Source organism: Haemaphysalis longicornis, unplaced genomic scaffold (assembly GCF_048455015.1).
Source record: "Haemaphysalis longicornis isolate Haplotype H1 unplaced genomic scaffold, Haemaphysalis longicornis Haplotype H1 scaffold_7, whole genome shotgun sequence".
NCBI classification, from domain to species: Eukaryota; Metazoa; Arthropoda; class Arachnida; order Ixodida; family Ixodidae; genus Haemaphysalis; species Haemaphysalis longicornis.
The window spans coordinates 122,728,968-122,745,105 of NW_027526422.1; the positions used below are offsets into that span (position 1 = coordinate 122,728,968).

General features: G+C 44.7%; 1 long non-coding RNA gene across 1 annotated transcript in view; it reads right to left on the bottom strand.

The window, feature by feature from the left end:
* Window positions 1-12,215: 12,215 nt before the first annotated feature.
* LOC144146924 (uncharacterized) overlaps window positions 12,216-16,138 on the bottom strand; it is a 47,682-nt gene continuing 43,759 nt past the window's right edge. The window contains exon 4 of the long non-coding RNA XR_013317767.1: window positions 12,216-12,391. This is a non-coding gene — a long non-coding RNA (uncharacterized LOC144146924). The remainder of the gene's footprint in view (window positions 12,392-16,138) is intronic.

The following is a 16,138-nucleotide window of genomic DNA, read 5'->3' on the forward strand; positions in this document are numbered from 1 at the left end:
TCGACAAACTCATAATTTACGTCTGGTGATATTTTACGTTAGCGTTTTTACTTAAGCATGCAAAGACTTCACGATACCATAAAAACTAACAGCCATACATTCTCACCAACCCCTCTTGTCTTGCGCTTATCGAGGACACAGTTGGCCCTCAATTGTTTCAATTTATCTCTCTGTCGTGTTTATGGCCTTCCCTTTTTCTCCACCCACTTCTTGTTATACCCGCTGCTGCTCTGGACACCGGTTTTCTGTTCATATCATTTCATGGCCATTCCAAGTCAATTCCATTTTCTTTATTGGAAGTATAATATCTTGTACTCTAATTTGTTCTCTGATACAAATAGCTCATTTTCTGTGCTTGGGTGTTCTCACACTATCGCTACATTGCCCATTGAGGTGGCATTGTAATGCTTTTTAGTTGTTTAGTAAGGGGCCAAGTTTCAGCTGCGTATGTCATAATCGGCAGTATGCACTGGTTGTAGAATTTTCTCTTGAGTAACACCGGTTGCTTACTTTTCATTATTTCGGAGTGCTCGCTGAGTGATCCCCAGCCCATACCTCTTCGGCGCCGCTTTTCTCTTTCGTGGTTGTAGTCAGCACTCAGTATCTGTATAAAGTAGTTCGTTACTTCTTCAACGTTTTGTTTTTTTAGCTGAAGAGGTGTTTCTGGCATGCGATTTACTCATTGCTAGAGATTTATTTATATTTATTTTATGTGCCAAGGCCGTGCTTTATGATTGTATTTGATCAAGAATTGCGTGCGGATATTCTGCAGTCTCACTCAGCACGACTATGTCATTCGTAAACGTCATATGGCTCAAGTATTCTCCGTTTCTCCTTATTCCAATGTTTTTCCAGCCTAGCTTTAAAAATTCCCCATACAAACATGTTGTGAATAGCTTCGGCGAGATTGTACTGCCTTGTCCTACTCCCTTTAGGATCGGGAATTGATGACTTTGCCTGTGGAGAGCGATTATGCACGGGAATTTCTTATGTATGTCTTCCACCGGGGTTATAAAAATCTTCTTTATTGCTTCGACTTTTAGTGCTTCCAGCACGGCTGCGGTGAGTACGGAATCAAGCACTTTCTCTTAGTCTATAAATGAATGTAAAGGGGTTTAGTGTACTGTGCAGAATTTTTTATTTCTTCATTGACGCCATAAATGTGCTCCATGATGGAGTACTCATTCCTAATCCGATCCTGCTTTCTGGGTTATAGAAATGGAGGCTGTCACCAATGCGGCTAACTATAACGTTGGTGAACTTAGGCTGAAGGGTGTTCAATGTTTTAGGTACTTCGAATCTCCATTCTTGGGAACCTTAATATGGTTGGCGTTTTTTCAAACTATGGATACGTTTTGATATTCAAGCATTCTGAACACACTACACTTACACTTTCTCTTACATTCTCTCCTCCCCCCTCCAAGACATGTCGTCATCACCTGCTGCTCTCCCTCATTCTATGCCTTTGGGAGCCTTTCCTACCTCATCTTCAATTTCTAGTGGGACATCAGAAGTTCAACCTGTGCTGTCGGCAGTTTCCCCTGGTCTAACGTACCTGGCCTACATCCTCGTGTGGGAATCTTTATAATAAATTCATTATTTCATCCAAGTTCTGCATTATGTCACCTGCTCTTCTTTGAGAGGTTTCAACATGTGTTTCCCGATGGCTAGATTTCTCTTGGTTGCTTTCTGGCTTCCCTCTATTTGCAGCGTTTCCTCTATCACTGCGTTGTTAGGTGCCTGGATGTCGTTAGTTTGACTTCTTTTCATTTATTCACTAATTGCCGACGTTAGGTCCTAAATTAGACTTTAAACTCACCATGTTCTGCTCGTCTAATAGGGCGACTTTGTTTTGACAAGTTGTTTGAACTCCTGTTATCCGGGCGTGACTGACTGCATGCCGTCTTTTGTAGTTTTTGTGAGTTTCATCCATTCTCTCTTGACATTTAGCCTTTGATTTTTTCTACCTATCCTCTGATCGCTGCTCGAAATGGTACTGGGCACCTCTAAATATTTCCCAATACCAACATTGTCACTTAAAATGAAGTCTGTTTCCTTTTTTTTGTACCATCGTAACTTTTCCTTGACCATTCCCTATTCTTTCCTTCGTAAAAGAAGGTGTGGTTTAACCTAAGGTTTTTTCTCTCTGCAAATCCTCATGATATATCTCCTCAAACTGAGTCAATTGTATATACCGAAGTTTTCCAGTAACCTTTCTTTCGTTTTTTTCTTACCGAACTTTGCCCTAAACTCTCCATCACAACTGTGAACTGTGTTGTTGCCTACTTCATTGCTGTTAAGACGGCCTCGTAGAAAGTGTCTGCAGATTTATAATCATAGCTGGTTGTTGGCGCATAGGCCTGCTACTATATTAATCTGTACCGCTTGTTTACCTTAATCACACAAGCCGGGACTCTCTCGTTAATGCTGAAAAACTCCTCCACGCTTCCAGATCTTTCTCTGTGGATTGAAACTCTTACGCCGTGTTGTCTCTGAATGGTATCCGTGTAAAATTTTACAAAGCACAAGAATGCCTAAGACCCTGAAAGCTGCCGCAATATCCGGCCATGCCGGGTTCGGCAAATTTACCAGTTACACTAAGCGATATACGAAATATTGGGTAAATATAATTATACAGTTAGTTCGGAAGGGAGGTGTTCAAACTCTGTAATTCCGCCAGCTGTGAACGCATGAGCTCCTGCCCAAAGCTTCTGGTTATAGGAAATGTGTGGAACTCGTGTTTTATTGCAACTATCCCAAACCAAATTGTACGGCATTACTGTGCATATAATCTACTTCATACGCATAGGAAGTGTTGTCTCAGCAGGCGTAATGGGCCGCAGTGCTTTTTTTAAATATATAACAAGGGATACTACGACGCACTGTGGTTAAAAAAAAATCCCGACAGATAGTGTGTCGAGGATGTTAACTCGGGAATATTCAGCCGCATTTCACTTGCTAAAAATTGTTATTTCAAGACATTCTCCTCACCTAATAATATGTTTGTTATGAGGAAATCCTAAAATAGTTTTTGGAAACTTGTTCCAGATACATCTGTAACAAAAACAATTCAAATGTATTAACAAGCTCAAGTTTTTTTTCTCAAATTAGTTACATGTATGTTTCACAAAATCCTGATTCTCATGGTTGGATGGCTGTCAGCGAAATCCTTGAAAATGATATTTGAACATCGTAAGGGTTGGATACCTAAACAAGCCTAAAATAACTAAAAATAATTGCACAAAAACTAGGAGACAGGAACAAAGTAATAAAGAAACACGGCCGGCACAATAAATGTAGTTGGAACTTTGCGCCGTGTGTTTCCGTCCTTTACTTCGTCCGTGTTTATCCATTTTTACGCAATTCTTTTTAGTTACGGAATAACAACTCCTAGAATGCTACCCACGATTTACCAGGATAAATGATTATATTTTTGAAAATCATTTTAGCATTTTTGTCTATCTTGGTGGTGTTATTTATAACCTTCATGAAATGCGGAGCCCAAACCATACCAGGAATGTTCGCCTGAGACCCAAAGCCGTTAGGAGACGAAGGTTCCCTGCCAGTTATGTTCCCTCGTTGGACTTTTCGGCGCGTTAGAGTTTTAAGTAAAAAATATCACCCTTGTGATGGCATCGTAGACGAAAAATTCCATATTGCATTTGCGAATCCGCATGGGTAACCTATTTCAGCGAAATAAAAATATATGTATTATTCGTGTTATTATAAATGGCGAAGTTCATGAAAATACGCAATATATTACGCAATATGACTCGGACCAAACTCCTTTCTTAGTTGAAACTATGGGTGCCTATTGCTAAACACTTTCAGGAGCAATATGTGTACGCAAACACCACTTTGATTTCTTCATGGGCAGGCGAGATAACCACGAATATGCGAATACCCAATTTTCCCACCATCATGTCGGGGTAGAGATTTTGACAATTCAGTCTTAATAAGCGCTAAGCACATTGTAGAAATATAGTCCTGATACTTCGCAGCTGTAGCAACACAAGCTTGGAGTTGTAGCGGAAGCGTCTCGGCACCCCAGCGCAAGGGGCTCCCACGAGACGGGGCTTTTCCGTTCTCTCCTGTCTGCCACCGGCTTCACGACAGTGCACCTTTGTGGAAGACGCGTATTGGGGACGGCGCCGCACGCTAACTTCGGGGGTTATCCTCTCTCCCACCCTATTCAACGGTCGCCGTCGTGGGAGGCATAACTTGTTGTCCGTCCGACTCCTGGCATTGGTCATGGCGCCGTTGCCGTCTGCTCGCTTGGGGGCCTGTTTCCCCTCTCTTTTGAAGGATGCGGGGGTTGCCCTTCTTTTCCTCGTCGGGGGACGTTCTCAGCGTACGCGCTTTTTAAAATAAACAGTCTTATCTTTAAACTGCAAACCAGCTCCACGTCTGCTTTCTCGCCTCCTTCACCAGCCGACAATCCGGGCTGCTACAAAATTGGTGACCAACAACGCTTTAACAAACACGCTGCGATGAGCTCCGACGACAACACTGCTGACTCCACGCCTGCAGTCTTCGCCATAGAACTGTTGCTACCAAATGTTTGTCCTAAAAATCCAAGAGTTTGGTTCAGCAAGTGGAGGCCCATTTCCAGCTCCGGCACATCACCTCGCAGACGACGAAGTACCTTCATGTCGTCGTAGCCCTGCCCCCAGAAATCGCCGACGCCATCGACGACAAATTGGTTTCACCCCCCATACAAGGAAAATACGACACACTCAAGAAGACGGTGCTGGACCACTTCCAGGCGCCTGAAGAAAGCAGACTTCAGCAGCTCCTATGTCGGGAAGGGCTAGGCGACCAACAACCTTCCCAACTGCTGCACCGGATGCGGCAACTACTGCGTGTGCACGCGAGTCAGGACGGCCATCTCCCATTTCTTCGTGAACTTTTTCTGCAACGGCTGCCTCAGTCGGTGCGCGTGGTTCTCGCGGGTTCAGATGGGACGTCTTTTATTTGGCTGGCGCAACTCGCCGATCGCATCATGGAATAGTCTGCTCCAAACTTTGCGCCCATAGCTGCTGCGAGAACACACGAACAACCAGATCGACTGTCACGCCTTGAGAAGACAGTGCAACAACTTACCGAGGCCATGCAGGAACGTTTGCTGTCTGGCACTCCCTAACAGGGCGAGCAAAAACGCAACCCATCCCCTTAAAGAGAGCCAAGTTCTCAAAGAGAAGCCAGTCCCGAGATACAGAGGACGGAGTTTCTGGTACTACCGTTGTTTCGGCGCGGGTGCTAGCTGCTGCACTAAACCTTGCTCGTTTCCGGGAAACGCTCCGGCCAGACTTTAACGGCGGCTTACAACATCGGCCCTTCACCCAACCGCATGTTTGTTGTTGTCGAGCGCGTAAGCAACACGCGCCCGCTAGTCGACACAGGAGCCGAAATCTCTATTGTCCCGGCAAACCCCAAGGATCGCCGGTGTAGCAAGAACATATCTTCGCTGCAGGTCGTGAACAACACTGACATCGCTACGTACGGCTTCCGCTCGCTGACAATACACGTTGGACTCAGGCGCCTGTTTCGCTGGGTCTTAGTGATAGCGGTCGTTACTTTCACCATACTCGAACCAGACTTTCCCAGCCACTTCAACCTGGACGTGAGCGTACGTGACCGTTGGCTCAAGGAAAACAACACATCCCACAAAGTACGTGGTTTGAAAAAACATCTGCTTATCTGGCATCTGCAACTTCCAGCCAGTATCTGCCTATCACCACATCCTGGCCAACTTCCATTCCCTCACCAAGCTTCGCAACACTGAACAGCCGGTGAAACATAGCATGACTCATCACATCGTCACCACCGCGCCGCCAGTCACCGCCCGGCCACGAGGGCTGTCCAGCAACAGGCTTTAAGCTGCACGCAATGAGTTCGAGCATATGCTGCAGCTGCGATTTATTCGGCCTTCGTCTAGCAACCATTCATCGCCGCTGCACATGGTGCCTAAAGACGACGGGGATGACTGGCGCCCGTGCGGTGACTACAGAGCCTTGCACGCATCGAGAACGCTGGACGAGTATCGTCTGCAGACATTCGCGAATTTAGTGCGCGCCTGGTAGGTACAAAAATCTACAGCAAGATCGACCTCGTAGTGGCATACCACCCCGCCGAAGTGGACGACTTACCAAAGACAGCCATAACAACTCCATTCAGCCTGTTTGTGTAAATGCAAAAGAGGTTTGGACAAACCAAAGTGATATTTCAAATACAACATACGAGGGAAAAAAATGCTCGTCAAACGTAATACAATTTAGGCGTGAATTTTATATGAACTGATAAAATTCTGTTCTGGTATCCATCCTCCAAACAACCGTCACAGCTGAAGGTAATTATTCTCCCGCAGGTTAATAAAATACTCTGGTGATGGCTGTATCTCTCAATGTATTAAACGTAACCGTTAATTGTGTTTCAGAGGCTGTAATCTGTGTATGAAATGAAGCAATAAACAACAATTCAAAATATCTGGCCTAAACTGAAGAGCCTTGAGAGACAACAGAGGCTGAAGTTTCAAGGAATAGTTGATATTCATTTCCAGGAGTTTAGAGTTTTTCAGAATGAAACTTTCTTGTCGTGTTCTTACCGAAGGATATCGTATTTAAAATATATTTCTAGCGGGGAATAACCTGTTAACATTTGCTATGGGCCGCAACATGTCTTGGTAAAAAGGAAAAAATTATGTTTTCGTCAGTAGGCGTTCCCTAGGCGGAGCTACTTCTGCGAAACGTGCGAAGCGACCCGAGAATAATATCCTTGAATTTTTACATTTCTTGGCATGATCATTCGACAGCGATGTACAGATTCAGCTACTGAAGAGATTGTATTGGCAATGTATCTATTGCGACTGCTAAATAACGACATAAAAACCGGATACAAACATTTTGTGTTTATTAGACAATTTTATTGCGTAAATATTAGCTAAGCGCTCAATAATTTTGTTATGTTATCGAGCTCAATAGAAGACGGCTTTTGTTTTATTGACATTATATTTTAGGTGGTTTGGGTATGAACACATCTTCAATCAATCAAGTATGCAGCGTTATATCCGGGTACTATAAATTCTGGCACTTGCGACTGCCCCGCAGCGGTCACAGTGTGTACTTAGGGTGACGGTATTGGCGACACCACGGACTGTGAGCCCCATACTCACGCTGTAACCAACCGTGGTAATGAGTTGTATGTTGAAGACCGTAAACCTGTAACAGTGGCCGTTGAAGCACTGGTTAGGCTCTGGCTGAGGCGGTCCCAGACTGTTTACCAATCAGAGAGCCCCTGGACTTCCCTTAATACCTGTGTAAGTTTAGAGGAGAAAGATGTGCCGCCCTGGTGTTTTTGTATGCCGCAGGGTAAGTTCGAAATTTCAAAACCTAATCGGTCCCTAAAAAGGGTACGCACCGAAGCGCCCTTTTCGACACTTTCTTTTTGCTATCTTTACTAAGCCTGAAGATGATGATGATGTTTGGGCTTATTATAGAGGAAGGCCGACTAAGGGCAAAGAGTGCAAGGAAAAGTTGTTTTATGCGAACGAAGTGATAGTATATGTAAAACATTTAGCTAAAGATATACGTGAGATTAGGTAGAAGATGTAAAGGGCGAGGGTGTCAATACGCATGGTAAGTAATGAGGTGTAAAAAGTTGACATCGCTAAGAAACTTAAAAGTACACTTGTGGGTGATTAGGGCGTCGTCTCCTAAGAAGAACGGTGGGTGTAGCGGAATGTGTTATGAGTATAGTTGTGCGAAGTGTTTCTGTCATGTTGTTTCTAATGTGTTGCATTGTATGAGGATGTGGATCACGTATAGGGCCTATCCACACCTGCTGCACAAAGGTCTTGGAGATCCATTGAGAAGGTGCGAGTGCGTTGCATGTGTGTGCCTCATCCGATATCCGAAAGGCAACTTCTGTGTATCTATTGCGTTTGTCGGTGGTGTATGGTCCCACGTGTGGTTTTATTACGCGTAAGTTGTGGCCTGGCCATTCCGTGTGTCTGCCATGTTTTGCGAAGTTGTTGCCTGATGTGTGGCTTCACATCTGTGTAGGGTAATGTATTTATGTCTACTGTATTCAAGAATGTAGCCGTGGCAGCCATTCTATCGGCGGCTTCGTTTCCCGCTATACCCACAGTGACCAGGGACCCAGCAAAGACCAGTTCAAATTTGTGGGCTCATACAGAAAAATACTCTTGACGATTACATTGACAAAATGGTTTTTGGAAGAATACGTTGACGACAATTCCCGCACAACAATGAGGGAATCTCTATAGATAATGGATTGTGCAATGTGTCTTTGAAGTATATCATTACAACAAGAAGTACAGCATAACCCTCTGCCGTAAAGATACTAGTTATACTATTCAGATTTTTAGCGACATTAAGGCCGGGTCCATGCCCAGCGCAGGACACAGAAGTGGCAGTTTCACAGGCGTCCGTATAAAATTCAGAACACTGACACTTCTGCTGCAAATGCAAGAAGTGCTGGAGAATTGCACATCTGGGAGCTCGGTATTTATCTATATGTGCGAAAGATATGTCCCATAATAGAGGGCGGAGATGCCATGGTGCTATAAAATATGTTACAGAAGTTTCCATGGCATCTAAAAAGGAGACAGCGAGCTCTGGCCCTTCCTCTTTAACTCTGTAAGAGAAGCGCATGGATAACGATGGTCGGTTTAGCAGGAGTTCAGTCATGGATGTATCATAAAACACTTGTTTGAAGGGATGGTGAGGCAGGGACGTAATTTTAAAAGCATGAAGGAGATCTGTGTATTCTTTCTGACGTTGTAGGTTCCATTTATTACACTCCAAATAGAGGCTTTCGACCGGGCTAGTGCGGAAGGCGCCACATGCCATGCGAAGCCCCACATGCAGCTCTGGAACCAGTATTTTGAGGGATGTTTTACTTGTGTACCCACAAACAAAACTTCCATAGTCCAATCGTGAACCTATCAGGCTAGTAAAAACAGGTAAAAGAAGTTGTTTGTCAGCGCCATATGGAGTGTGGAAGAGAACCTTGAGTATAGCCATAGCCTTTAAGCATTTATGTTTCTGTTGCTTGATATGTGGAATGAATGTAAGCTTTTCGTCAAGGACTACACCTAAAACTTTCATTCACTTCTGACGGGAATTGAGACACCATTGAGTTTAATGTCTGGATCCGGCCGAATGCCACACCTTTTCGAAACCAAAACACCAATACACTTTCCGGGATTAGATTTAAAGCCGTTGCTATCTGCCCAGACAGCTAGCTTGTTAACACCGAACTGGACTAGGCACTCGTGGATGGACGGGCTACAACACTTAAAAGATAACTGTACATCGCGTACATAGACTGAGCAGGAAGTTAATGGTGGCGATGCCTTTCTGAGTGAATTCATTTTTGCAAAAAACAGAGTTCAATTAAAAACACCGCCTTGCCGCACGCCATGTTTCTGCACATGAACCTTACACAGGATACTTTCCACTCTTACACGGAATATTCTTTCAGACATGTGTTTAGCCTGTTACCCGACACGCCAAAGGACTTCAGGTCGCTTAGGATGCCGTACCGCTACGCGGTATCGTACACTTTTTCTAGAACAAAGAATACCGTCATACAATACTGCTTGTGGAGGAACCTTTGATAAACGACTCCAATGCAAAGAGTTGAATGCTGGTTGATCGTCCCGCACTAAAGCCTGTCTGGCAGCTCTCGAGAAGACGTTGTACTCTAAAAAGTACACGAGTCTTCTGTTTATCACCTTCTCGAAGAGCCTACACAGGTTGCTCGTTAGGTCGATCAGACGATAACTTGCGGGCGAGGAAGGGTCTTTTCCCTCCTTCAAAAAAGCCACTACGGTGGCATCCCTCCACGAACCTGGAAGGCACCACGAACGAAATATTTTATTGTAGAGGTGACGCAGTATTTCAAGTGTGTCTGCATGTAAGTGTTGTATCATTGTGTATGAAATCTTGTACGCACCTGGAGCTGAAGGTTTATAAGTACTGAGTGTGACCTTCACCTCATGAAGTGAAAATGGGGTGTTATAAGAGGAGGTTGACTTATAATTGTCTCGCAAGGACTTCTTCTGTCAGCATGCTTTTTGTTTTTTGGAACTTTTGGTGGAGTGTGCTGAACTGGACACGTGATGGAAGTGTTGTGCGAGTGTGTTAGCCCGGTTCCCCAGTGCGTCCCCTGTTGTACTAACCAGCAACAGGCTGTGTGTCTGATGTCCTTTGAGTTTACGTATTCGTGTGCAGACTTTGTGCGTGTCCGTCTACAAGTGTATGGATGTGAGGAAGGCGCGCCAACTCTCCCTCTTTGGCACAAGGTGCACGCGTTTCCCCCAGCCCTTCGCTAGTTTGAAAGATATCAGGTTATCTGAAGTTGGGTATGTACAAAGGATACCTCACCCCTTCTTCTGGGCCTCTCCTGCCTGCATACAGTCCTGGTTCCACCAGGGCCTCCTTTTGTTGCGCGGGCACCAGCCATCCGGGGAATGAATTTTTCTGTTGGGTCAAGAATGTGCGTAGTGACCATTTGGGTGGCCTCCTCTCTTCATTGAACGTTTTGTGAGAAGAGGAGCTGATTCGGCCTGTGTATGATAGGGAGGTAGGGAAGTGGTCACTACCGCACGGGTTCGTGTCCACCTCCCATTCCAGAGATGAGAAGAAAACTGCTCAACATTAATAACTAAGTATAGGTGTGAGTAAGTGTTGTGTAGGCTGTTTCATGTTAACTAGGCATGCTCCTGATGATCATGATAGCAATATGATGTGTGGAAGACATTTATACCACCATACAAAAGTTTATCTGCTGTTTATTATTGCTTCTCCTATGAAGTTTACTCCTGCTTGCCCAGTCCGTAGTGTGTTTCTCCCCAAATTTTCTATCTCAGTCCATTCATCCTTACGATCGGGTAATATAGACAATGTTTTGAGGTGTTCTATTGTACTCCCTACTTTCAAACAAAACTACCAAGACATTTATTCGCAACAACTACACATCATGTGTTAACTGTTTACTTTCAAATTTCGGGGTTTTCATATTTGGTACTTTGTCTGCATTACGCTTTTTGCTAGTCTTGTCGGTGTGGATCCGCTATTTTTTTATTTTCTCAGTAATGAATCTCTGTATTGATATTGCTTAAGCTGTTTGTTATAAATATTTATGTACGCCTGGCTGAGAACTCGCATCCGTCGGTAGGTACGTTTCGCACCAGGTATCGTCATTGCAATCACCAGAACGTCTTTGTTGTTCATAAAAAAGCGATGACAGGAACTAAAGTGAGCGTGTTAATATGAGGTGGAATTAAGGCATTCGCCGAACGCGGGGGTTAATAAAATGTTATAGCGTAAATTGCGGGAAAAGAAACTGGTGGTCAAGCTTGCACAAAATAGAGCATCAGCGATTTCAATTAGTGTAGGGTTAACTTCCAAGCGTTTACTTCAATGGAAGCGCCGCGGTTGTTTTCTCGAAGTGGCAATACCATGCTTACGCCTGACGTTAGTGAGTAGAATAATGTTTCATTTAGTGTTTTTATGTTTCATTTTAGTGTTTTTATGTTTATTATTGCGCCATTTTATCGTATTCATTTGATGACCGACCTTTGCAAAGTGATGGTACTTCGACGCTTCAAGCCGCGAATAAAAACATTGCCCCTAAATACTTTTTGAACGAATTTCCCGAGAGCATCTTCAGTAATGGGTTGGCAGGCTGCTCGCAGAAAAATCGAAACAAACGTTCTCCTGGAAAGTTTGACGCACACCAATGCAAAAAAATGTTGTTTGTGATACGCCACTTCAGTTCAAATATGGCATAAAACTATCCCTCCAAATTCTCAGCTTTATATAAGAAAACCTCCGGCAGGCAGAAGATCGTTCTGGTAAGTTTAGGTACAAAAAAGGAACCTATAAAAGGATGTTCCCTTTTTACCGTCTGTCGGCATCTATGCTCGCCGCAGTGTATGCGTGCCTGTTGTATCACCTTATTTCTGTTTACTGAGTTCTTATTGTTTTTTGGGGGGGAGGAGGGGGAGGGTTGTGCGAAAGGTGACAAAAGTGACATAGGTTGGGATGCGTATGTAGACGCCCTCTTATTTATTCTCAGTCGCTCAGAATGTAATATTTATGTGTAAAAAACAGTTATCTAATGCAATGTAGGAGTCGGTTGGAACATGTAAACATATACAACGTCTCGTGCAAATAATCGTGAACGAATAGCGAGAGAGCTTCACCAATTTATTCGGCTATAATAGAACACGTGGATGATTGGCTTCTTAGGTAGGTTCAAATACGTATCTTTGACCGCTCGCATATATTTCTTCCATGCAGTTTCCCTCCGAGAGGAAATATTCTCCAAGAAAAATATTCACTGGTCCAGTAATTGTAGAAGTCTGAAAAAAAACATGCAAAACGCATAAAACAGCCTCTGTTACCACTTTGAAACAAAATACACAAATTCATCACATTTTCCTTCGGTGAAAATTTATGCTTGTGCCCTACAGCCTCCGTAACCAAAAGAGAGGCGCAAAACCAGAATGGCTAGGTTTTATTTTACATCGATACTATAATAAACTACCAGTGATTTCATCCGAAGAAAGCCGTAGCATATTTTACTATATTCAAGGGAAAGCACAAAAGTAATACCCTTAATAATAAGATATTGCTTGGAAAGTTTACATTCACATAGGACCCTCATAATTACTGCATCACACGGAAATATTCCGCTATCTCCACATGTCGGGCGACGTACGTTTTCTATGACTCCCATAGAAAGGAATCTCACAGAAAGGAAACATGCAGAACATGGGTATGAAATATTTTCTAGTAGATGAAGACATTGTTCAACACGGCTATGTCGAATTTACAGAGTACCTCATCCAGCCGTCTGTCGATCACTGTTTACAAGTTGGTGGTGTTGCCTTCCCCACAAAAGGAGCATCGCAATCAATTTTTACTTGTACTGTACGATTACGCACCCAGTTTTCGTAGTGTCTTCTCCTTTGGCCATACCTGTAACATGTTCCTTTGTGTGAAATATAATGGCATGCCCTACCCACAAAGGCGGTGATGATTGTGGGTAGGACGTCATTATATCGCACACAAAGAAAGATGTTAGAGCTACCACGTTTCAACTTCGCTTTGGTACCCTATTTAGAAGCCGGTGATACTTTGTAGCCACCCTTTTTTTTTGGTAAATGTATTATTCGGGTTCACAATGGGTGTTTGCCTCTCCTTAACCGTGTTAGATGTTGTTTCTGGCTACTTTTTTATTATTATGGTTCCCTCACCTAATGTAGTTTTCACACTGTTGCACCAGGTTGATGTATACCCCATTTTTATGCTCTCTTGGTTCCTAGGGTATAAATAAATACAGATATAAATAACTCCATGCGAGAGGCCATCGCCGGTAAAATACAAGTACTAACATCTCCATCACGCACAGGGACCTGCAAACAGCAATGAGAGAGGCAAGAACTATCTAACTCCTTTGCTTGTCGAAACTAACTGTGCCAGCAACCAGTGTACCCTGGACCTTTAGGATCTGCCACCCTTGGGCGTGCAATAACCTACCAATGTTCCTCGGGTACGAGGAAGCTCACAGACTATTTTCCGCCAACCCTGGAGCACTAACACTGTGGGAAACAGGTCGGCGAATGAAGTTGTGTGCAGGATATCGTGAATGTAGTCACTGAATAGTGCCTGCTAGTTTGCATTGCTGAGCCCAAGCTTGCACTTTGATGTGGGCTGTCACCTGTGGTGATATGATGTTCGGTGAGGGTTGTGCAACCAGAAGACGTTCTGATAACATAACTTCCAACTTACAGCACGCTTTTGCAATCGAGTTTCGAAATTTTGGGCCAAAGAAGAGACGATACCCTAACTATACTTCACACCCTTTCTCGGGATAGCCCCAACCGCTGCCGTATCTTCTAATGCACTTTCAGAGACAGTCTGTGCAATCTCTCTCTCTAGGCACGGCTGAAGATGGAGGCCCAATTTTAAGTGCAAATGCACTTCTTAAGCGATCCTGAATCACTCGTCCACCGTCCGTCCACCGCAGCTCAGCAACAGGTGTTATCGCGTCCTCCTCGCCCCTAGCAATGGCGCGGAGCGGAGGGAGAGCGTGTGTAGCAACGGCGCGATGACGTAGTGCGTTCGCCTGATGTCGCGCGCTCTCGCATTTCACCGCGCGAGGTGCGGCGCAGTTCAGTCTAGCGCGCGCCTCCGTCGAGATCGGTCGCCGGTTCCGCAGTCTAGATGGATTCTTGTGAATGCCAGAGTTGATCACAAGGGGGTGATAATGTAACTAAGAGGCGAATGCCAACACAGTTCAACATAGCCCCCCTCATAGCATCAACCGTGCATTCGCACTTCCCCATGCTCCCCCTCGGGGAAATGCGGGTGATTTTTTTGTGGAGGTTCGCAAAAGCCATCACATATGCGGTTCTATAAAAAATGCCACCCGCCCATGCCCGCCCGCAAAGGCATGCCAGTTGCAGCCGAAAAGTCTGCTCTGGACAGCATCTCGGCCAAGATTGGGCAAAACGAAATGCTCTATCGACAGCCTCTTCTTTGCTTCAAAAATTGCACTTAAAAGAAGACTATGCATGCCTAATTGACAATACACAACATGGGTTCCTGAAACAGTGGTACCCAACTGCAGCTGTTTTCGCTTCCTGCTGCATGCCATTGTACCATTTGGCCATAGCAGCACCTACCACCTAGCGTTCCCAGGTCACTGGGCGTAGAAATTTCCTGGATTCTGACATAAAAATCACCGTAGGCGAACCTAAATCTAGGGAAAGATCAATTGCTTGGCTAAATGCGAGGTTTTAAATGTAATGAGCGATGCATGCTCTAGGAAGGCGTCTCCAGCTTTGGCATGTTACGTCTAGCAAATGTTTTTCTTCCGCGGAGTTATGAAACATCTGACCAGTTTTTCGTACCAAGCTGTCGAATTTTTTTAAATAAAGGCTTACTCACCAATAAATTTATACAGAGCAGTGATGGTGTAAGACTGTTTTTGAAATACTACTGGGGCTTCTGACAAGGCTGTTCCAGCTTCTCATTGAGCGTTTTGTTGGCCATAGATGAACAGGAATTCGGAGACTATGCGATTTTCTACTCCAGACAACCCCCAACTTGCCAGAGTAAAGAAAACGAGGTGCATCGCTAAGCCTTTCACAAATATGCTTTTCAACAGCATAGCTGTTTAAACAGCTAGAAGTACCGTAGAGCCTTATCAGAAAAATATCAAGGAAAACACCGAGAAAGCCTGAGTGGGCGCATTGTTAAGGGCGCCCGACTTATACGCGTGCTGGCACCGCGTGAGGAGCTCAAAAAAATTCCGCAAAATACAGAGCACACACGAGCGTGCACCTCATGCGGAACCCCGGGCGTCGGCCAGCTCGACTTTCGAAAAAACTCCGCCTAGTGTTTGTGGTGGAATCTTTCGCGTGCTGTGCTCCTCACCAGTTCACGTGCGTTCATGACTTAAGTTGGGTGAACAGACGCCGAGTTCGCATTACAGATGTCGAATTTGCAAATCCGGTTGCCGCTGGTTTTAGCGCGTGCTAACGCTCTCTATTTTGGTAGAGATGTGAAAGCCTCCTGGGCTAAATGATCCGGGCCTGCTAGTCATGCAGAAATTTCAGCTGCAAGCTCACAAAGCCACGTGACGTGCAGCATCCGAGTTTTTCACGCGAATATAGGTGTGACCATATCGGCTCTTTCTTCAGCCTTGCCCAGCTAGTACAAGCTACGTCAATATTTTTTCTGCCGTGCACACCCCACCCTCCCTTCATGTCCGTAATGTACCGAGAAGCCATATCGGTCCACACATTGAACAAAACTGGGCGCTCTAGCTGACTGGTTCTCTGTAGTCACCCCTTTTATTTCACTCCAAGAAATGTTGGGCGTAATTCGAGAATGAAAGAGCTCCTCTATTTCTACCGGCGTGGTTTGATTCCACCCGCAACCGGCGCGGTGCCAGATACTCTATTCACTCCAGGAGGAAAGCAGAATAAAATTGCTGGCGAACTCTTTGCACGCTGGATGGGGTTGAACGGCGGCTGATTCCTTTCCGCGGGAGAGAATAAAACCGCATAGGAACATTCAGCCGTTTTCAAAAAAACGAA